Here is a 23,065-nt window from a genome sequence, read left to right as displayed (position 1 = left end):
AAGAAGTACAAAATTTAGAAGAAGAGATACAAGGTAGTGACTCTAGTGTTGTGAGGGGGTCAAGACAAACATATTTGAGGCGGAGGAGATGGCTAAACTTGCGGGGACCAAAAGTTGAGAATGTTTTTTGTGTGACTGACTTGAAGCCTAAAATGTCTTGGCCAACGGTTGAGGCTTGTAGGGATTTTTTCATAAATTTGGCAATTAGAAAGAAGTTTAGCTATAGACATCCGAAGAATGACAAGGAGAGGCTCATTTTAGAATGTAAAGATTTCAATTGTCGTGGAAAGTAAGTGCCTCTCTACCAAAAAGAGACAATCACACATTCATTCTTAGGAAGTTTTGGACCAAAGATACATGTGAGGTGATGATAAAACAAGTACGCACAGCTACATCACCATGGGTAGCTAAAACACTTGTTGACAAAATGAGAGATCATCCCGATTACAAACCAAGGGATATCTGAAAGAGATTTTTTGTGAGTTTGGAGTTAGTATATCTTATTGGATTTGCTGGTCTAGTAGAGTTTTGATGCTAGAAAAAATTAATGGAAATTATGAAGTTGGGTATCAAGTAGTCCCCAGAGATGTGTAGCGGATAGAGAAGTCCAATCTCGGTAGCCTTGTTAAATGGTTTGTGAAAGATAGCAATCGGACATTTGTTGGTGTAGTCATTGCATTCAAGGGTTATTTGGATGGGTGGGTATTTGGGTGTAGACCGGTGATTGGGCTTGATGGCTGTTTTCTCAAAGGTAAGTATGGTGGGTGTTGTTTGATTTGCTATAGGATTTGGATGCCATGAATGGGCTTTTCCCTATTGGTTTTATGTGTGCAAAGGTGAGAACAAAGATACATGGAGGCTTTTTTGTGCGAATTGAAGCCACATCTCATCAAGCACAAGGAAAAGTTGACATTCATTTAGTGAAAAAAGGGATTGGTACCGGTATTTGAGAATACTTCCCGATTCTAATCACAGGTTGTTGTTTTAACTTATACATGTATTTTGTTATAAATCTCATCAAGCCATATCTAATGTTTCAGACATGTGTATTTCTTGTTGCAATGTTGTTTCAGACTTTGTTATAATGTTGTTTTAACTTGTACATGTATTTCTTGTTGCAGATTTTGTTTCGACATATGTATAAAAATTTTAAAGCTAAGTTTCACAGTGAATTATGGGAGAGTCTTGCTTGGGAAGCTCGCGAATGACATACAAGCTACCGAGAATTGACTAGGATCTTAGGAACCATAAACAAAACCGATAGTGCAAACATTGGATTGGTTAGATAATGAGCCAAGGGAGTGTTGGGCTAGAGCACACTTTGATTGGACATCAAAGTGTGATGAGTTGACTAACAATTTCAGTGAGTCTTTCAACTCATGGATTTTGAAAATAAGAGATAAACCTTTGGTCCGGTTTATAGACATGTATAACCCGCTTTTGTTGAAGTCCATCTATGATAGGAGAATGTTGTCAATGAAGTCTTTTGAACATGGTGTTGTTCCAAATGTTTTGTACATGATTAAGAGAGAGAGGGTATAACAATTATGAGATCGAGGTGTGTGGCGGGAGACTCGAAGATTTAGCAATAAGCCACCTAACCGGGAAGAAGTATAATGTGGAAATCCAAAAGCAAGAATGCTCTTGCATTGAGTGGCAAAATGTCAAGAGTGCCCCGTGTGTGCATGCAATGCGAAAAGACTTTCAGTCAAGGAGGAATCATGGTCTAGGTAAATCACTTGTGTCTATACTTGTGTCTATATGTGCATTCTCTGGGGGTACTTTCTTTACATTTTTTCATTATATGGCGGTATTGTAGTCCTTATTTTAGTCTTTGAGGCCTTCAAAGCAACTTTACGCAAGTTATTTGTATCCACTTGATAATATAGAGGATTGGCGAAATAGTGAGTGATGCCCCTTTCCTAATACTTTTTGTTATTTAGCAATTTATTTATTTTATTTGTATGTAATTTGTAATGTATTTTTCTTAACGGACCTTGGACAAAGAATTGCATGCCTCGCCCGAAGTCTCCACACAAACCGGGGAAGACCAAGAAAGCAGAGAATTAGAGGGCAGATGATGAAATGCCCAAGTCAAAAAAGAACGTGCAAAGTGTCAAGAAGAAGGTCACAATTCCGGATCATGTGATGCAAGGAAAAAAGGAGAATTTGGCAAGAAGAAGAAAAGAAAAGGTATCCTTCAATGTCTAATGATACTCATGATGTCATAGTTGGTTATAATGTGATTGTGATGTATCCTTCAATGTCTAATGATACTCATGATGTCCACTGTTGAAAGTGCAAGATGGACCTCGGATGCAAGATGGACCTCGATGCAACAACAAGCTCCTCCAATGCAAGAAGATGCACCTCCAATGCAAAGAAAGAAAAGGGAAGAAAAGTAAAGGTATGTTAGTTGAATATTGAAAGCAAAATGCATGAGTATGGTTAGTGCATGACTGCATAAACCTTACCTTATGCAAACACTAATTCAATAAGTGAGCAGGTGCCCAAACAGAAAGCAAGAAGTAAGTCACAAAAGCCACCACCCCAAGTACAACAACAACAAGAGGCACCAAAGACAAGGTAGGGAAGGAGAGGGGGGGAGGTAGAGGGAGGTAGAGGAAGAGGAGCCCCAGTGCAAGAGGTAGCTCGGTCAAGAACCACAAGCTCCAAAAGCGGGGAGGGAGAGGAAGACCAAGAGGGAGGCGGGGAAGAGGAGGGAATGGAAGGGGAAGGAGTAGAGAATTCTCTGGCTTGTATGGCTTGTTGTTTGGTGATGACAATGTAGAAACTCCATCAACTCCTCCAGTGAATGCAAATCAGGGAGCAGGAGAGCTACTTACACAATAGTTGGTTTTTGAATCCTTTTGGGGATTGTCAGTGAATATTTGTCCATATTTTGTTGTTTGGGTTATGTTGTGTTACATATACTTGAGAAATGGTCTATATGATGTTGTTCATTTTGGGTCAGGTTTATGTATGTGTCCATATATATCTTTTGATTGTTATCAGATGCTGACATTGTTTTGGTACCCTTGTGAATATTGTCTGAGTGACATTGCTGAGTTTAAGATTTGAATTGTTGTAGGTAAATCTATATTTCATAACCAAGAACTTTTATTTCATAACCAAGAACCTTTATTTGAATCCTTTTCAATGAGGCCTTACATCGGATAGAACCTCACTTGGGATACCCTATTCAATAACACAACAACACTCATTGCCACACGATTACAATCTAGGACAAGTGTAGTCTTGTTTTTTGAGGGCAAAGATAGGTTGGTTGCGATCAATGTATTGCATCTCTCTACTAAAACATCCAACCCAATTAAGCATTGCAACCACATTCCAATGACTTTGCCTCGTTGTTTTATCCCAACTCTTGAACAAATACATGATCCCCTTGCAATTATCCTCCCTGCATCTCCTATTAAGGTAGGGACAAGTTGGGCGATTGTGGCCTTTTTGCTCACATAGGTGATGATCTGTCAATAAACCAAGTTAAAAAAAAAAGTTAGAATTTGATACAACATAGAATTAGTCTTTAAGGATTTAACCCTCTCACGTATTTGAGTTAATTAGGCTTTCATCCTACTTTTACGCCATTAAAGGAGTTTCAATTTAAGTTTCGTGAAATACTTTTGGTGAATTTACCATTTAAGTTGATTTCATACCTTTGGTACAATGAAAGTTTGAGCGGGGAGCTCCACCCATGTTTTTGCTTGTGTTCAGGGTTGTTGAGTGAAGAGTGTGAGTGTTGAGCGCCTTCTCTTATAGTACAACAAAAGAGACAACTTCCAACGACTCTATAATTTTGGCCATTGGATCAAATGCTTGATTTTTGACGTGGCCATTTTAAACGTCTCTCTAAAGTCACATGCAAAGCACATGTGAAGGGTAGTTTGGCCATTTTGATAAAAACGAAAATTTTATTATTATAAAATGGGTTGACCACGGTCGTTGAGGCGACTCAAGGTTAATCGATAGAAGTAGGACCAATCCCTAATAATCGATAATTTTAGGACCTATCCCTAAATACCCCTAAATAAGTAGGACCAATCCCTAAATAACCCATTAATCTAAATGCTCATTGAAGGGCCACGTATACAAAAATATGTAAAAACATGATAAATAAGGTTGTGCGCCATCGAGCTACAAGCGCATGTTTTTAAGAGTTCAAAAACTATTTTTGAAAGTAGACTCACTTCCAGGACCTGCATTTTTGCCTAGTCAACAAGAGCTTCTTCAGCAAGGCAGTTTTTTTTATCCAACTTCACATATAAATATAAATGAGAACGACAAATAATCAAGAAAGATCATGCACCTCTATTTATAGGGACCCCTACACAAATATATACACAGACAATTTACACATATACAAAAATGCTACTTTAATCAAATTTACACTGATCAAAACCTTATCAAATCCAGAAACCAAATGTTTTATGATTATCAAATTTACACTGATCAAAACCTTATCAAATCCAGAAACCCATGTTGAAAAAATCGTGTAGTGGTAATATTTTCTAAATACAATAAGAAAAAACAGTGATAGTTAAGGAATGCATCAGAATTTTAAATAGCATAATAAGAAAATGATAAAACATAAAATAGGTTTTTAACAAATCTACCAAGCTAAAGTTCTTAAATAATAGTTTGAAACTATGATGCACGGTTACGGGTATAGGTACCGCATGCGGGTGCGATATGCCTTTTAAAAATATTAGAATGCAGTGCGAACAATTAATATGAATATTTTAAAGGGTTAAGTAGTATTACCCCCACTAGATGGGAAATTAGGGTCTCTCCCCAAACACAAATCAACTTGGTTTGATTTGTTAACTTTTAAGTCAAATGGCTGAAAATGCCACAATTGCCCCCATTTAATTAAAATTGAACATTTATTTTTTGAAAATAATGAAAATATTTGTGTAATTTTTAGTTGCTTGACTTGAAATTTAACGGTCAATCCAAGTTGACCGTGTGTTTAGAAAGGAGGAGACCCTAATTCGCCATCTAGGGGGGGGGGGGGTAATACTAGTTAACCCTATTTTAAAATATGTGTATTTTAAAAATTATGTTAGTAGTTCTTTGAGTAAAGTTAGTCAGGAATATGTGAAAAACTATTATAACACATGTCAAAGTCAATATAGCTTGAAGCCTCAAGAACAATTTATATTTCAATGGAGTAGAACTATCGGATCAAGTCTATTTCAAGGATTCCAGTACCTATATCGGTATTGTACCCGACCGATACAGATGCAATGGCATTTTAGGAGTATCCGTGCATCATAGGTTTGAAATATTAATATGTGTTATTAACAACGAGTCCTATTACTGATGGACTCCATATTGTGTTGGGCAAACCCAAAAAAAAAAAAATTATTACAAGTGTGCTATTGGTCCCAAAAAGTCTAAAAAAAAACAATTATTATAAGTGTGTTATTGGTCCCAAAAAATTGAATTCGAAAACCCCAAACTTAAACGACTCGACTAATTCGTTCATTGTGCAAATCCAACGATATGGCCACACCGTTTGAACTAAGTCTCCAACGATATGGCCACATCGTTTGGACTAAGTCCCAAATGTGACTTAGTCCAAACGATGTGCCCACACCGGTCAAGAGGCCAAAAAACAGAACTTTATATTTTTTCAAAGTTCAAATCCCAAACGGTGTGGCCATATCGTTAGGGACTTAGTCCAAACGGTGTGGCCATATCGTTGGAGACTTAGTCCAAACGGTGTGGCCATACCGTTTGGGATTTGAACTTTGAAAAAATATAAAATTCTGTTTCTTGGCCTCTTGACCGGTGTGGGCACATCGTTTGGACTAAGTCCCAAACGGTGTGGCCAAGTCATTTGGGAGTTAGTTCAAACGATGTGGCCATATTGTTGGAGATTTAGTCCAAACGGTGTGGCCATATCGTTGGATTTGCACAATGAAGCGACCTAGTCGGGTCATTCGGCTTTGAGTTTTTCGAATTCAACTTTTAAGACTAATAACACACTTGTAATAATTGCTTTTTTTTTGGACTTTTTGGGACCAATGACACACTTGTAATAATTGTTTTTTTTTTTGGGTCTGCCCAACACAATATGGGTCAGTCAATAACAAATACCTTAACATATAATGGTTTCAATTCTGGCACTATTGTTGGTTATCCATACTACAAAAGATGAGAACAAGTAAATAAATATAACGATAAACCAAAAACCAAACACTGAACTAGACAAAGTCATGAAACAACGTGATCAACTCAAATTGGACAGAAATGTGCTCTAAGTGGTGCTTCAGCCGACTGGATGTCCAATACCAAATGCCAGATCACGTTGTCAAATACGTTGTCAAATATGTGCTCTATGTGTATTTTAACCCTATTTTAAAATATGTGTATTTTAAAAATTATGTTAGTAGTTCTTTGAGTAAAGTTAGTCAGGAATATGTGAAAAACTATTATAACACATGTCAAAGTCAATATAGCTTGAAGCCTCAAGAACAATTTATATTTCAATGGAGTAAAACTATCGGATCAAGTCTATTTCAAGGATTTCAGTACCCATATCGGTATTGTACCCGACCGATACAGAAGCAATGGCATTTTAGGAGTATCCGTGCATCATAGGTTTGAAATCCTACCTACATTAATATCCATTCTCTCAGGATGCTCATAGTGTGCCACCTCAGCCAAAATTCTAAAATAGTTTCCATTTAAAAAATAATTAACTATATAATTACCAAACTAACTTTAATATTGGTGTAATTTGTAATTTCTTAAAACATTTTTTGGTCTTTTCAAATATTTTGAGAAAAAAAAAACAAAACTCACGCATGATTCTACTATTCGCGTTTAATACAAACCTAAAAATTGAAAACCCTTGGGTTAGGACTATAAAATGACCGAGCAAAAACCATTGTCAATCCCACCCCTCATGGAAACCCTTTTCTCAAATTTTCATCTCTTTCCTCCAAAGCCAAAACCTTACTCTCATTGTCTCATGGAAAGGTAGTTGTTTCGTATAGCTTTCACCTAATTTGAAGAATTTTCCTTTTCCTCCGGTCTTCCTTTCAAAGAACTTTAAGGTAATGATTTTATTTTAACAAACCTTCGCCAATCATCGTCATTCATAAGAAGACCACAAGTAACCTAATTGAAGACTATCAAGTATGAACTGGCTATCATGTTTAGTTTGAGTTGTATATGTTAATATGTTGATGATTCCTTCAAGCGTGTTTTCTCTAATGTGCATTCAACATATCTTACTCAATGTATGTGCTTGATAAAGATTGAAGAATGCATATTCTAAAGGATCTTCTGTTCTCTTAGTTTTTACCAAATCGTTTGCCTGTTAAAGGGAAAGAACAGTTTTGTTCTTACTATTGATTAGAAAGTTGAAATCTAAGTCATGGTAGGCGATATTATGGGTGTTTTCAGGTTTATTTGTAGTATGTCGTATATATATTACTTGGGTTTCTATGTTTTCCTGTCATCAGAAAGAGTAATTAACGCCCCTATTTGTTCTCTAATTCCAATTAAATCCGCTCATCACATTTTAATTTTAACCCATCCTATCTACATATTGTTTTAGTACTACAGAAATTAATTCTTTCAAGTTATTCTATCTGTTTGTGTCATTCTGTTAGGTGTAGTCTATGTTAGCATGTTATTTATATATCCTTGGCTAATATTTCATTGGTCCTCTGGAACAGGTGATGACTCTAAACGAATATGAGAAGATGCAGAAACCAGTACTCTCAACGAAAACTACTGAGGAAAGAACAGTTGACTCTAAGGGATTTGAATCTATGAAGCTTCTCAAGAAAGGAAATCATGAAATTTTCGTGAAATTGGTATGTACTTTTGTTTTGGCTGCCTTTGTCATTTTGTCACTTTTCGAGAACTTCATCAATCGGGGTTGGTTTCTAATGGAATAGTGGTTTCTGTGGTCTGAAAAAAGATGATGCAAAGCGGAAAGAGGATGCCAATTCTAAAGGCGATAAAGTGAAAAAGGTATCGCATCATAAAATGTTCTTAAGTTTATCTACCCATACCCCATACGAACGAGGAAGGGCCGTGGTGAGAATCAATTAAGAACTCATGGTGATAATCAAGGTAGAGGTCGTGGTGAGAATCAAGGAAGGGATAATGGTGACAATAACGGTAGGGTGGGAACTGTTGATAATCAAGAAAAGGCTTAATGGTGAGAATCAATATAGGGTCGTGAGTGGGAACCGGTGTATATTCATGTACGTGCCTAAAGTCTAAACCCGTTCATACATTTTATAAGTATGGAGTGTATATTGATGTATGTGTCTAAAGTCTAAACATGTTCATACATTTTATAAGTATAGTTTGTAGGCATTATCCTTACAAGAGCTTATATGGCAATGTACTGTAGTTGATCATGGGCGTTCAACAGTACCAAGGAATGTTTTTTTTTTTTTTTTTAACCAGTACCTTAATCTATTTTTTATATCGTTCATTTAGTGCACATATAATGCAAACGAGGCAACTACTTGAAAAGAACGAAAGAAGGAGTTACAATTTCTTGAGAAGGTTTGATTTTCTCATGCCATTGTTAGAAAATTTATATTGAAGATTGGTACATTTATCCACCTTTAAGTTAAGCATTGGGTTTGTTATTAATCTACGAAGGTAATGAACTAATGATATTGGTTTGTGATTGGAATTCATTGTTGAATTGTTTAGACATTGGACAAAGCACAAAGAAGCTTTTATTTGCACATTAGGTTAGTTGGGACTTACCTTATAAAAGAGCGTGTAAATTATATGGGTAAGCTGAGTTGTACTAATTTGATTGATGTCAAAGAGAATGATATGAATGCAGTTATATATTTTTTATCATTTTCTCTGGGGTATTTATTTGATTTTATGATTTTTTTTTTGTTGGTTTATCACTGTGAGAACTGATATTCGATGTGTTAGTTGTTTGAACAAGCACAAGAATTATCATGGATCGTGAGACTATGCATGTCCAGAGGTTTTGGTTTCATTGAGTCACGATCTCATGAGAATGCCGAGTGTTATCTGGACCATGTACCAACAGGAACATCATAGTAGAAAGATAAGGGTAAATTTTGCCTTGATTGGGAGGAGGACTACACAATTCAATTCGGAGACTATGGTGGTGGTGGTGGAAGTGGTGGCAAAGCAGATGGAGGTGGTGTCTATGGTAGTAGAAGCAATTTTGATGGAAGTGCTATTGCTGGTGGTTATGGTGGAAGCGGTGGAGAGTATGGTGTCACTAATGGAGGTGGCAGTGATAACTTTTTTAGTGGTAGTAGCACTGTTTCTGGAGGGCACAGTCAGAATCATCCTTTAGATGATGAGCTTGGGACTTTACTGACAAGTGGCCGGGGATGATAAATCTCTTTCTTTATAAGATTTGAATGTTACACCAAGTAGAGTGAACATACGTGTGTTGAGGATATTAGGTGGTCGTCATCCTTTCGATCTTTATTAGTTAGTTAATGCTCACTCATGTTTTGATTTTTATGTCGGTTTTAATGTGAGAATGTTTTGGTTAATTGGTCATATGTCATGCATACCAGATTTGATATATGAATATGTCAATTCATAGTTAGGGTTGGTGCGCGTTGGCTAGCCTTCAAAGGTGCTAATAAACCATGGAAGTTGACGTGTTTGATTTGCTACCGGAAACTGTATTATATTGATCAAATTTCAGTAAAAAAAAGTTACACACCTATATGAATATGTTCACTCTTTTGCCATCCAAGTGAATTAACCTTATTATTACGTGTTAGTATAGCAATGCTTCAATCAATTGTGTGATGTAATCTCAAAACCCAATTCCCTGATATTGAAACCTTGGAATGTAACTTATATTATATATATGGCCAAAATAGGCAAACATAATAATTTGGTATATCGGATGTACAAATTACAATGCATATGACAATTGTGAACTTTTCTTGCTGGAATAGCATGCAGGCCAGTCTGCCATATGTGCGACCAATGTTTATTTTTTATGTCTTATATTATATTTCAAAAAATGATGTTTCACTTATAGTGTTCTTCTATATGTATGTGTGGATTTAAAACTATTGTTTTTAATGACAACACATTTCTATTACATTGATTTTAAAGTGCAATCTGCCATATTTTCTCTTATTGATTCAAGTAGATAAATGACTAAATTTTATAATACCTTCACATAGTAGGAAAGTTGGCCGGGTTACCCATTGATTTTGCTCTTTGTGGCTTAAATAGTAGTTTCCAACGAATAGTAATAACATATATGTCAAGGTTAGAACAACATATATCAAAGAATATATTTAAGTTGAAAATGCAGAGGTGAAACATATTACACCAAAATCATGTTGAATATAATAGATATGGTTAGATATTTTCGCATCTTAATTTAGATTAATGGCCTATTTAGCTTAACCATAGAGATTTTTTGGGCATAGGCTTAGTCATAGAGATGATTGCATCGTCCTGATTGCCTTTTATTTGACAACTATTTTATACATTTTTTTCCCCATCTGCATGGGCTTAGTACGAGAAAACTTAGGATATTTTTTACCAACTTAAGCTAATACATAAAAGTGAACCTATTTTCTGAGGTTGAAGTCAGCAAATTAGGTGTATAAATATCTTATGTAACACATTGAATGAACTGCAACACATCGATCACTTGAGAGGATGTAAATGGAGATGAACCCTTTATTAATAGTTTTATTGTTCTTACTTATCTAATCTTAACACCTACTTTATCTAATACATAAAAGCATGCACTATATGGCTATATCTATCAGAAAGTCGTTGACCCAACCACATAAAAAGTTGAAATACAAATTAACAGAGTTTAAATTAACAGGCCTATCCGTACAAACTATTGCAAAAAAAAGGCCCACAAATAACAGACCCAACATAAAGACATAAAGTAACAGACCTTAAATTAACAGGCCTGGCTGCATGGCTAGTATTAATATGTGTTATTAACAACGAGTCCTATTACTGATGGACTTCATATTGTGTTGGGCAAAAAAAAAAAAAAAAACAATTATTACAAGTGTGTTATTGGTCTAAAAAAAAAAAAACAATTATTATAAGTGTGTCATTGGTCCTAAAAAATTGAATTCGAAAACCCCAAACTTAAACGACTCGACTAGGTCGTTCATTGTGCAAACCCAACGATATGGTCACACCGTTTGGACTAAGTCTCCAACGATATGGCCACAACGTTTGGATCGTTTGGGACTTAGTCCAAACGATGTGCCCACACCGGTCAAGAGGCCAAAAAACAGAACTTTATATTTTTTCAAAGTTCAAATCCCAAATGGTGTGGCCATATCGTTAGGGACTTAGTCCAAACGGTGTGGCCACATCGTTGGAGACTTAGTCGAAACGGTGTAGCCATATCGTTAGGGACTTAGTCCAAACGGTGTGGCCACATCATTGGAGACTTAGTCCAAACGGTGTAGCCATACCGTTTGGGATTTGAACTTTGAAAAAATATAAAATTCTGTTTCTTGGCCTCTTGACCGGTGTGGGCACATCATTTGGACTAAGTCCCAAACGGTATGGCCAAGTCATTTGGGAGTTAGTTCAAACGATGTAGCCATATTGTTGAAGACTTAGTCCAAACGGTGTGGCCATATCGTTGAGTTTGCACAATGAACAACCTAGTCGAGTCGTTTACGCTTGGAGTTTTCGAATTCAACTTTTTAAGACTAATAACACATTTGTAATAATTTTTTTTTTTTTTTACTTTTTGGGACCAATGACACACTTGTAATAATTGTTTTTTTTTTGGGTCTGCCCAACACAATATGGGTCTGTCAATAACAAATACCTTAACAGACAATGGTTTCAATTCTGGCACTATTGTTGGTTATCCATACTACAAAAGATGAGAACAAGCAAATAAATATAACGATAAACCAAAAACCAAACACTGAACTGGACAAAGTCATGAAACAACGTGATCAACTCAAATTGGACAGAAACGTGCTCTAAGTGGTGCTTCAGCCGACTGGATGTCCAATACCAAATGCCAGATTTCTGGCATGTCCAAAAAATAAGACCCGTAAAAAAAAAAATCAGCACAACTATACGCAGTAAGCTGTTATGTTAATATCACGACTAAGTTGGCCATGCACCAGTTTTATATTTCTAGATGCATGCACATATAGACCAACCAAACTGGGGTTTGTAAGTCAATCTAGTAAGATCAAATTGTCCAATGTGGGGTTGGTAACCAGGGTAAATATAGTCTGATCTAGTTGTAAAAGCCTTTGCCGATAAAACCTTCTATCTGACAACAAGCACCTCTGCATGCCCTATATATACATGATGCTAAGAAAGGTAAAGAAGAGAGCAGGGTAACATGTAATCGTTCAGTAGACTTGCATTTCAATTGCAGCTCCATAAAGCCCAAGCTAATTTCAAATTTGAGCACTTGTTCAGTAGTTGAATTTGACATCTACTAGAAATTAACAGTCAGAGATAACCTCCAATGGCTCCAGTTAACCGACACAGAACATGCCCACTAAATAACTACAATTAGCTTACGTTACACTCAACGTCTAAATTCTGTCTAGTTCTAACATCACCGAATCACTAACAAGTACCACTGAGTATGGTAAACCTTTGATTTCTCTTACAGAACCCGTTGGATTTGTATTATACAAAAGATTTTATGCATTTGCAGGATTTTGGCCGTGAAACAACTATAACTATAGCATGGCTTTAAAACAGTTTCATTTAAAATCACAGCAATAAAAAGAAAACAAAGAATACACAATATTCAAAAGATAACATATGAGGATTGAAGCTATGTGAATTGAAGTTATGAAAATAAGAGGTAATAGAGAGACTACATACTGCATTGGTAACAGAGATTCTGAGTGTGGCAGATCAACATATAAGAAACTCACCTTTGCCAAATTTACTTAGACTGAAACCACAAGAACCACCTATTCAAGAAATGTAAAACAAAAGTAAATAAACTAAAATATAATCTTAGGAATCAGTATTTCATCAAAAAGCAAAAAGAAATATGAAGTAATGACAAATTTGATGCAAACCCGTATAAAAAACTATTCAACCTACGTCATTTAGTACATATTTCATTCAATTTCTACCTCCCACAATCCACCAAAGCCACAGATGAACCCCATCGAGGGAAAAACCCTTACACGGCATAGAGGCATAAGTACCTATACAATACAGTCCACACTTTCTCATCTCTTTCCCCACTTTCGACTAACCAATTTCACAACCTTTTCGTACACAGACAAGAACAGAATTCCCCTTTCAAACAATTAACGTACATATATTTACTACCCAATTAACAACATTCTAAATATGGCCTATTTCACCTACAAAACCAGAACAGCACAATCTACAGATATGCCATACCGACAACCTGGTTTCGCAAAAACAACAACCAGCGCAGTACTTTAACATACTATAAAATATTGAAAAGAAAAAGAAAATACATATATGGGGAATAATTCAACCATGTAGAAGTATAAAGGTTTCACTAGTGAGTGGAAAACCAACAGTAGAAGCGGAAATGAGATGATATGTTTGAGTTTTTGTATGGAAGTGATGTTGAAGGAAGAGGAGAAGAAATGAGCATCAGCATTGCATAGATGAGTGAGTGAGGATTTGGAAGAGAAAAAAGAAGGGTTAAGTAGTATTACCCCCCACTAGATGAGCCAATTAGGATTTCCCCCCCACTAGATGGGAAATTAGGGTATCCCCCCTACACACACGGTCAACTTGGATTGACCGTTAACTTTCAAGTAAAACAACTGAAAATGACACAAATGCCCTCATTGTTTTCAAAAAGAAAATGTTCAATTTTAATTAGGTGGGGGCAATTGTGTCATTTCCAGTCATTTGACCTAAAAGTTAACAGTCAAACCAAGTTGACCGTGTGTTTGGGGGGGGGACCCTAATTTCCCATCTAGTGGGGGGGAAATCCTAATTGGCTCATCTAGTGTGGGGGGGTGGGGGGTGTGGTTGTAATACTACTTAACCCAAAAAAGAATTGAAAGTAAAAAATGGAAAGGGGGGGAGACAGTCGGAAAGGAAGTGACAGTTGTCGAGTCAACCCAAGAGTTCGCTACCACTCACGGATTAAAACAAAAGTACGTTTCATATACAAGAAATGGACTGAATCTACATCCATATATTTTGTGAATGATCCACATCCTACATTGAGAATTTGAGATGTCATTGGCCTGAAAAACTTCCTCTTGTACCAGTAAGGAACATCAGATGGCTAAACTTCATCAGTCCATCATGTGAGTCAGTTATTACCACTTCAAGTAAGAACTAACAAAAATCAAAATCATCACCACTCACCACTCACCAGCAGCATAGCAGCATCTTCGTACAATTGTTAAACAATCCCATGTTAGATTAGACCATGTATGCCCAAGCAGTATCATCTTCCAAAAAAAAAAAAAAAAAAGCAAAAACAGAAAAAAGATATCAAGATATTGAAATGGAGATGTTGACAAGTAGGCAGGACGAACCCATTTCAAACTCAAATGATATTCCCATGAAATATCTTAGTCATTATACATGGATTTAATCAAGTGCGGAGCGAATGTTTTCGGGCCCCTAGGGGGTTCAGATTGTCACATGTTCGTCTGACTATCTCGTTTTTTCTTCTTCACACTCTCATTTCTTTGCCCAAACTCAAATCTCTCCTTTTCCTTCTACTCAATAACTCCTCTCTTTCTTTCTCTCCACTGCTGCGCAGTTATTCAAGTGATACTAGAAATTTGAATCCTCAGTTAACAAAACGCATCTAACAATTAAGGCATAAACCACCAAAAACATGACCCTGGTTCAGTGACCTAAAATAAGATATAGTTAAGACATAAAACCAGTGGTTCTTATTTGTAGAGAGAAAGGGACCATTTACCCTTGTTGCTTAAGAAAAAACTTCAGTTGCTATAACATTTGAGCAAATATGAAATTTATCATTTAGGAAGCATGGATCGCTTTAGACGTCCTCATATCTGTGACAGACATGTATGCTACGCCTATACTCTCTGCTTACGCAGTTAATGGCGCTAGGTAGGAGATGGGGCTCGGCAAGATTCTAGGATGCCTGAGGAGATAGGGTGAGCCTGAACCTAAGACTGGCATAGACTATACTCTTCGGATACATGGCAGATACTAAAAAATACATATTTGTTTTATGGTTTTTCAGTTCTGACACCTTCAGACAGGTGCTGGACACTATTTGGAAAAGTAGTCTTTAATTTATGAGTAAGTTTAAACACAACCTAATTAAAACATGTTGGCTGGACCAGCTAGGCAAAGGAAAATTCATCAAGACAACCGTAAAATCCTCTGTAAAGGCAAGATAACTGGAGGGTTAGGCATCACTATCCTTACCAACGGAACAAAGCAGAGATTTGTGGCTAGTGTATAGAGTAGCCAACAAGCAAGACAATCTGAGGGAAAAATTGATAAACAAATAAATAAAAAGAAAATGGAGATTCCTCAAGATGGTTCAATACAAATCAAAGAAGCATCAGGTATTGGAGAACATGACAGGGTCGGTAAAATAATTAGCAATGGAGCATGAGATTTATCTCAAGGACATCTGCCTTCTCACCTGGTAAACAACATTACAAACTGAACTCTACCATAGAACCAGAGAAGACAGACTGCAAATGACTCCTACTAGCTCAGGCAAGTACAATTAGTTATGGGCTTTGAGATATAGTACCACAGTAAAAAACACAAATTGGTATGGAGTAAATGGGCATTGCCAAGAGACAAGTTTCTCTTCTGGTAGGTCTTCCCACGGGCATGAAAACACAAGGATAAAATTGTCCATCACAAGATACTGGAAGAATCATTGTGCATTTTGCAGTGCCAGCAGACAAAATATTAGACACCTTTTCTTTCAATGCTACTACTATACATAGAAACTGGAATGCTTAGGTCATGCTAATACACAGATCAGCACTGGCTAAGAAGAACGGAAATGGATTATCAACTACTCAACAAAAGGGACTCAAGCATCAGAAATATTTAAAGCTATATTAGCAGCAACCTTGAACTGGATCTGGAAGATTAGGAACAACAGAAGATTCAAACAAGAACAAGACGCTAAAACTCAGAGGACGCTATCATACAACATTGTACATGGAGGGTGCCTCGATTCTTACAGGCCAGGATAGAATGCCTCGGGGGTTAGTTAGCATCGTTTAGAATCAATGCCATAAGGCCACAAGTATTTCACTTCAGATGCAAGCCTTCTACAATATACAAACCCCCTACAATCCCCCACCACACACACACTCACCACCACCACGTCCACCACCCAAATTAACATAACAACAAAAACAACAAATCCAAGACATGCATGCAAACAACACGCAAAAGTTTTGTTTGACAATTGTGTGCCCCTCTTTAATTAGGTGTCATTGGTTTAGGAGATGCTTGGAAGTTTTGTTTTGGGAGCTCTCTTCAATTCTCAAACTTTTGGTTTCTGAGTTTTGCTCTTATTTAAGAATTAGAGAAACAGAGGATGTTTTACCTATCAGCACATAATGTTCAGTGCCTCGCTAACCTCACATGAAGTTCAGCTCCCAGTGTCTCCGCTTGCTCCAGATTCTCCGAAATCTCATGTATGCAGCCCAGAAACTAGTTCCAACTCCCAATTTAAAAATAGCTCGTGCATCCGCATATTAATTCGCCCTGAAATCAAGAATGGAAAAGGGAATTTGTTACTTATATTGAATAACGTGGAAATTATAAAAAAAAAAAAAAAAAAAAAAAGCAAACGGCCCCTAACTACCATCTAAACAGACAAACCGAAGGACAAACAAACCGGTTAGGTCATGACAAACAAACCATTATCTGATAGAAAGATACCAAAAATCACACTTAAAAAACCAAGAACATTCAAACTAACATTTTTTTTAATGAATAAGTATTTGTATTAAACAGTAACAAGGATTGCATTTTATATACATGATACCGATAGTACAATGATGTTTTCATAAACTTTACAAGCAAAACTGGTAGCAAACTCTGTAGCTGGGCTTTGATGCAGGTTAGCAAGTTGTATATGCCTACAAAAGATTCTCATCTTAGTTTTAGCAAACTTTTCCGACCATCTTTTGGGTTGTGTTTACTGAAATTTCAAATATAAATCAATTGTCCTATCTTGATTTAGTTTTAGTATTTAGAGACTTTAATTTCGTGATGTTTTTATCTTGGGCTAATTTTATTAGAATACATAATCGTCGTCAATTGATTAAACAACAACTTAAAGCAAGAATTTGAGCAAATAATATTTCGCTGAAGGAAATAACGTACGACATCCCGAAAATGCGAGAAAAGAAATCCAAGCTGACTTTAGGATCTTTAATTTGAATCATGTGCTACAACTGGAGCTATTAGCAATACTCAACAGGGTGCAGATCAATACAGAAGAAGGCTAAAATAAGGTAACTAGTAGCTTCAGGCATCAAGAATGCAGCAACAAATGCCATCGAATACCAGAAAATACAGTGACAATTATGGGAACTTTGTCATACGATGAACAAATTGCAGTTATACATGTTTTTAGGGAAACTAATAGTGTAGTTGATCACTTAGCTGCTCTAGAATGTCCTACTGGCTTAATCTCTTTACGAGCTCTCGGCAACAAAACTCTGCTGAAGAAGACAGGCTAGGAATACTATATTATAGAGTGAAATGGTGGATAGTTTTTGTAGCTCCTATCCTCCAACTGTATATGTTTTTGCCTGAGTTGATCTTGTACTTCACGGTTCAAAGTAATGTACCCACAGCTTGCACTTTTGCAAAATATAAATATAAAAATATATCATAATGAATGACATTGACAACAAAGAAGGGAAGTTAGTCAATGCCCCAGGGGTTAGGTAGCAACGTTTAGAACCAATGCCAGAACTCCACAACAATTGCACCTTAGATGACTTCAACTGTGGTAACTCGCTCAGTTAGTGCAAGCCTTCTACAATATACTACTCTAAAGTCACATAGTATACTACCTAGGTTTTTTAAGATACTAGAGACCAAAGAGAAGGTACAAGCCAGCCAGCCAGCGCCCCCCACATTTCTCTATCTCTACACACACAACCACCACCCCCCACCCTAAAAAACATAACAACAAAAGCAACAAATCCAAGGCATGCATGCAAACAAAAAATATTACTCTTTGTATACGCAAAAGTTTTGTTCGACAATTGTGTGCCCGTCTTCAATTAGGTGTCAATGGTTTGGGAGATGTTCGGAAATTTTGTTTGGGAAGCTCTCTTCAATTTTCAAACTTTTGGTTTCTGAGTTTTGTGCTTATTTAAGAATTAGAGAAACAGAGAATGTTTTTGTGTTTTACCTATCAGCACACAATGTTCAGTGCCTCACTAACAACACACGATGTTCAGCACCCAGAGTCTGTGCTTGCTCCAGATTCTCCGAAATCTCATGTATGCAGCCCCAAAACTAGTTCCATCTCCCAACTTAAAAATAGCTCGTGCATCCACATATTAATTCGCCCTGTAATCAAGAACGGAAAAGGGAATTTGTAACTGAAATTAAATAACTCGGATTTATCAAAATAACAAACGGCCCCTAACTACCATCTAACCAGACAAACCAAAAGACAAACAAACCGGTTAGGTAATGATAAACAAACCATTATCTTATAGAAAGATACCAAAAATCACACTTCAAAAACCAAGAACATTCAAACTAACATTTTTTTTTTGGATGAATAAGAATTTGTATTAAACAGTAACATGCATTGCATTTTATAAACATGATAACAATAATACAATGATGTTTTCATAAACTTTACAGGAAAAACTGGTAGCAAACTCTGTAGCTGGGATTTGATGCAGGTTAGCAAGTTGTAGTATACCTACAAAAGATCTTCAATTCTGTTGCTGCTGGTTTTGGCACTGCATATGACATGATCTTGTTTTGTTCCTTAGTTCTTCAAATGCCCTCGTAGTTTCAGTATCAAAACCCCCTGCAAACTGATGTACTCTGAAGGCAAACTTTACCCCTTGAAGTATCAATTCTTCTCGTTCAGAACCACCACCGACATATTCCAACTCAGCTGAAACTCTTTTCATGTATTTCATAGCTAACTTTACAGACGCCCCCTTGATACCATTATCAAGCATCCAATTTGTTGGGATGCTGAATGTTTTGTATTTTTTGGTCGCAGACTCTCTCATTCTAGATAAGTGAAACGCACCATGCTCCAATTTCTCTAACAAGCCTTGCATCTTCTTGAGTGCTGAACCACAATTTTGTCTCAAATGATCATCACTAAATGATATAGCTTCAGATTCAACTTTCTTCAAATCACAGTAACCAAACACGGCTTCTCTCAAAGCATCTCCCTTATGCTCTGGCCATTCAAAGTGTTTCAAAACAGCCCTCTCGTCCACCAAATAAGACAGTTCCTCATCCAGCCACTTCATAAAAGCCACCACATCTTCAATATTAGTGAATGCAGCATTGTCAACCTCTTTTCTTAAATACTCAATGAACTCCTTTTGTACTTCAACATCTGTTTTTATAGCACGTAGATGACTAGACCGGTTTTCGATCTCACCAATCATATCGCGAGTATTCCCTACAGACAACATTCCAACACCACCAGAATCCTTCTGCTGTGTATCTCTCCTCATTAAAGAGTGATATAATCCCACAACTTCTGGCACTCTTTTGACTTTGTCACCACCCCCCACTGCTTTCCCTCCTTTAACCGGCATTGGTGGTGGTGGCGGTGGCGGTGGCGGAGCAGATGATTTGGCCATTGGTGGTATTTTTAACGCAGAAGACAATAATACAGTGGATGAAGGTTTGGGAGGGGGATTTGGGAGCCTAGCCACTTTTGGTCTGACATAAACTTGTTCTAAAGAAGTTGAACGAGTGTGTATTGGGTTATCAACACTGACGAGTTTTTCTGGATTATTAGACCCAACAAAAAGAGCAATGTTGTTAGATTTCCTAAAGCTTGACACTTTACCTTGAAACCTTTGTGATTGGGAGAAACAGTGATCAGTTTTTCTCAACTTGTTGTCATCCATCATCATCCTTTCTTCCTCAAAACGTTTCCTTTTCAACTCTATATTCTCAATTTCCAAACTCCTTATTCTCTCTTTAAAATTTTCGAGTTTAGCATCTTTCGATTTGAGCTCATCTTCTTTATCAGTTTTCAAATCTCGAACCTCTTTTTGCAGTCTAGTTTCTTTGTCGCGTAACTCTTCCACAACAATATCTGTTTTTGGACGTGAAAAAGACAAACGAGAGAAAATTTTCTTCCCCATTGCCGATATTTAATTTGGTTCAGACTGAAGTGAACTGTTGTTTAGACTTTCGACAACTTATATTTATTAGAGCCCCGCCAACGGAAATAAATAGAAATAGAAGCCTCAAAATCAAAATAGTAGGTACAGCTGTATAGTCACGCGTAGGGCTAACCCGATAACCGATCCTAAGTTGAAAAAAACCCTAAGGGTCGTTTGTTTGTCTGAGCCTATGAATGCTGAATGCTGAATGGCTCATCCTCTGAATGCTAAATGCTGATTGCTGAATTCTAAAAAACATGTTTGCTTAGAATAACACGGCTCACGAAAATTTGAATATAAATAATTGGACAATTTTAAAAACTATGAATCTTTGAATTTTGAATGGCTCATTCTCGAATGTTTCGAGAAGAATTAAAAACATGTTTGTTTTCTCGTTAGAATAACCACGGCTCAAGGTGAATATAAATCATTAGGACAATTTTACTCATGCTATCTATTTTAAACACTAACTTGATTTCTTGTTAAACAAAATATATATTATATTTGAGGAGAAGAGATGGATTATCGAAAAAAATAAATGATAAATAAATTTATTTAAAATATGCTTTCACAAATATATTTTAACGGTTTATTTTCATATTTTGTTTATTTTCAGAATATATATATGTAATTCTATTTTTAACAAAGTGGATATCATTCACCCAAAAAAAATGAAAAAACCCGTGACGCCAACATCAAAATTTGAAGAACCTATTTTGAAACCATAAAAGTCAAGGTAAGAAAGTAGATGGGTTCTTAAGATTGGGTTCTTAAGAAAGGGCAAGAAGGGACTTTTTTGTTTCAAGTATTAGAATTCAACATTCAGAAGAAATTTTGGTGCTGGATGCTGGATGCTGAATGCTAAAAGTACCACTTAATGCTTAAACTACTTAAAAAAAACAAACAAATTTTGAGCCTCTGAATGCTTAAAACTTAAGTTTAAGAGGCTCTGAATGCTGAATTCAAAAAAAACAAACAACCCCTAAATTTAAATTGACAAGAAATTCAAGTTTTCACATTTTCATTGTATTCAAATCTTATTTTACCTCTCTTTACAATTTTGTGTTTGCGCACCATAGATTTAGCCTTTAATTTAAAGTTTTTTTAATTTAAGGTTTTTTCTTGACTTGACACGTCATCACTCCGGCAATCTAATTTGGCCTGAATTACAGTCGTTATGTCAATTGCTCAAATTGAGATGGTGTATTGCATAAATTGGTCCAAAAAATAGTATATTGTTCCAATTGGTTAACTGGACATAGTACATTGCCCTTTGTAGTATTTTAGTCTAATATAATACAAGTTAGTTTAATTGGGCACTCATCAAATTGGATTGGGCAACCCTAAAAAAAAAAGTCATTCTCCGACAGAAAAACATTGCACTTAAACATCAGGTTGCAACTCATAACCCAAATGGTGTCACCGCAGAGGATGACATTAATGAAGTGAACCAGCAGACCAACGAGCTCTCCCAGTGAATTGATCAGAGTATTGTGAAGCACGACGCCACTCAGATCGTGCAAAAAATGTTGAAGACGTACCGAGCTTCCCCCTTCACAGTAGAGGTACTCAGCAAACCTTCCCCGCAAGATTTCATCCAACCTCGGTTCACCATGTATGATGGCAGTACGTATTATGGTCAGCACATAACTTCGCTACATTCAAAGTTTAGCACTCTATAGTGCCCAGGAGTGGGATCAATTGCAATGTCGCCTGTTCCCAGTGAGCTTGAAAGACGGGGCCCGGGATTGGTTCTACACGCTAGAACCGAACTCGATCGAAAACTTCAAGAAGCTCACCGACCAGTTTGTTTTTTCAAGTTATTAATTTCCAAGTTTAAGTTCATTGTCTCTTCTCGTTTTCTCTTACTTAATTGTTTCTCTTCCCTTTGTTTAGAAGGTGATTAACAGTTCTATTTATCTCAAATATTGCATGACTATCTCTAGAGAGTTAGGTATTTACATGTACTAGTGTTAGAATTTAATGCATGTAAAATTAGTTCTTTGTGCGTTACAATTTTGCCACTCGTCGCATATATACCCTGACCATGGACACAAATAAAATGTGGTGCTCTAACATTACAAACATCAAAAACTAATTTTATTACAAACATTAATTAATATAAATGAATGAAACACACTAAAATCAAATGTTGTTGATCTCTAACCAACTATCCAATAACGAAGAATAGACGACAAATATATATATATATATATTGTCTTTATTAACATACAATTTGACAAAAAATAATTCGAAAAAGAACAACTGCAAGTGCTTCATTCCTTCATGGCATGTGCGCCTTGTGATTATAGTTGTAAGGTAAATAAGGTTTTATGCACTTATGACTTCTATCATGCATCACATCAATCTGAATCAAGATATCATTGCCATCATGGAATAAATATACACCAAATGATGACGAACCTATCAAACCACTTATCACATATGTCACACTATACATCACACAATCAGAGTATCCAAAAAGACACAATAAACTTCATAGCACTACAAAAGCGAAAAACACCAAAAAAAGAACTTACTATTAGTTTACAACAAACACTTGCATAAGGCAATACCAAACATCTGTGCATACTGCATGAGGTATGCACCTGCAACTTTGTATACACTGACATAAACAATAAACAAATTTCTATGATGGTTTGCTCCTACCAAATTCCACATTGGTGAGGTTGTTCGTAGTTTAA

General features: G+C 36.4%; 1 pseudogene across 3 annotated transcripts; it reads right to left on the bottom strand.

Annotated features, from left to right (window-relative positions):
* Nucleotides 1-9,185: 9,185 nt before the first annotated feature.
* LOC147488360 (protein INCREASED PETAL GROWTH ANISOTROPY 1 pseudogene) lies at nucleotides 9,186-20,401 on the bottom strand (annotated as a pseudogene). 3 transcript variants are annotated; one of them, XR_015202043.1, is made up of 5 exons: nucleotides 18,917-20,401; nucleotides 18,392-18,552; nucleotides 16,565-16,725; nucleotides 12,927-12,965; nucleotides 9,186-12,051 (listed from the first exon to the last, which is right to left on the bottom strand). The product of XR_015202043.1 is annotated as a protein INCREASED PETAL GROWTH ANISOTROPY 1 pseudogene, transcript variant X2 (transcript). The 3 variants fall into 3 exon arrangements; XR_015202042.1 differs by lacking the exon at nucleotides 9,186-12,051 and having other exon boundaries at nucleotides 12,734-12,965; XR_015202044.1 differs by lacking the exon at nucleotides 9,186-12,051 and having other exon boundaries at nucleotides 12,734-12,965; nucleotides 16,598-16,725.
* Between the last annotated feature and the right edge of the window lie 2,664 nt (nucleotides 20,402-23,065).

Source organism: Coptis chinensis, chromosome 7 (assembly GCF_015680905.1).
Source record: "Coptis chinensis isolate HL-2020 chromosome 7, ASM1568090v1, whole genome shotgun sequence".
NCBI classification, from domain to species: Eukaryota; Viridiplantae; Streptophyta; class Magnoliopsida; order Ranunculales; family Ranunculaceae; genus Coptis; species Coptis chinensis.
This window is presented reverse-complemented; position numbering and strand designations above follow the sequence as displayed.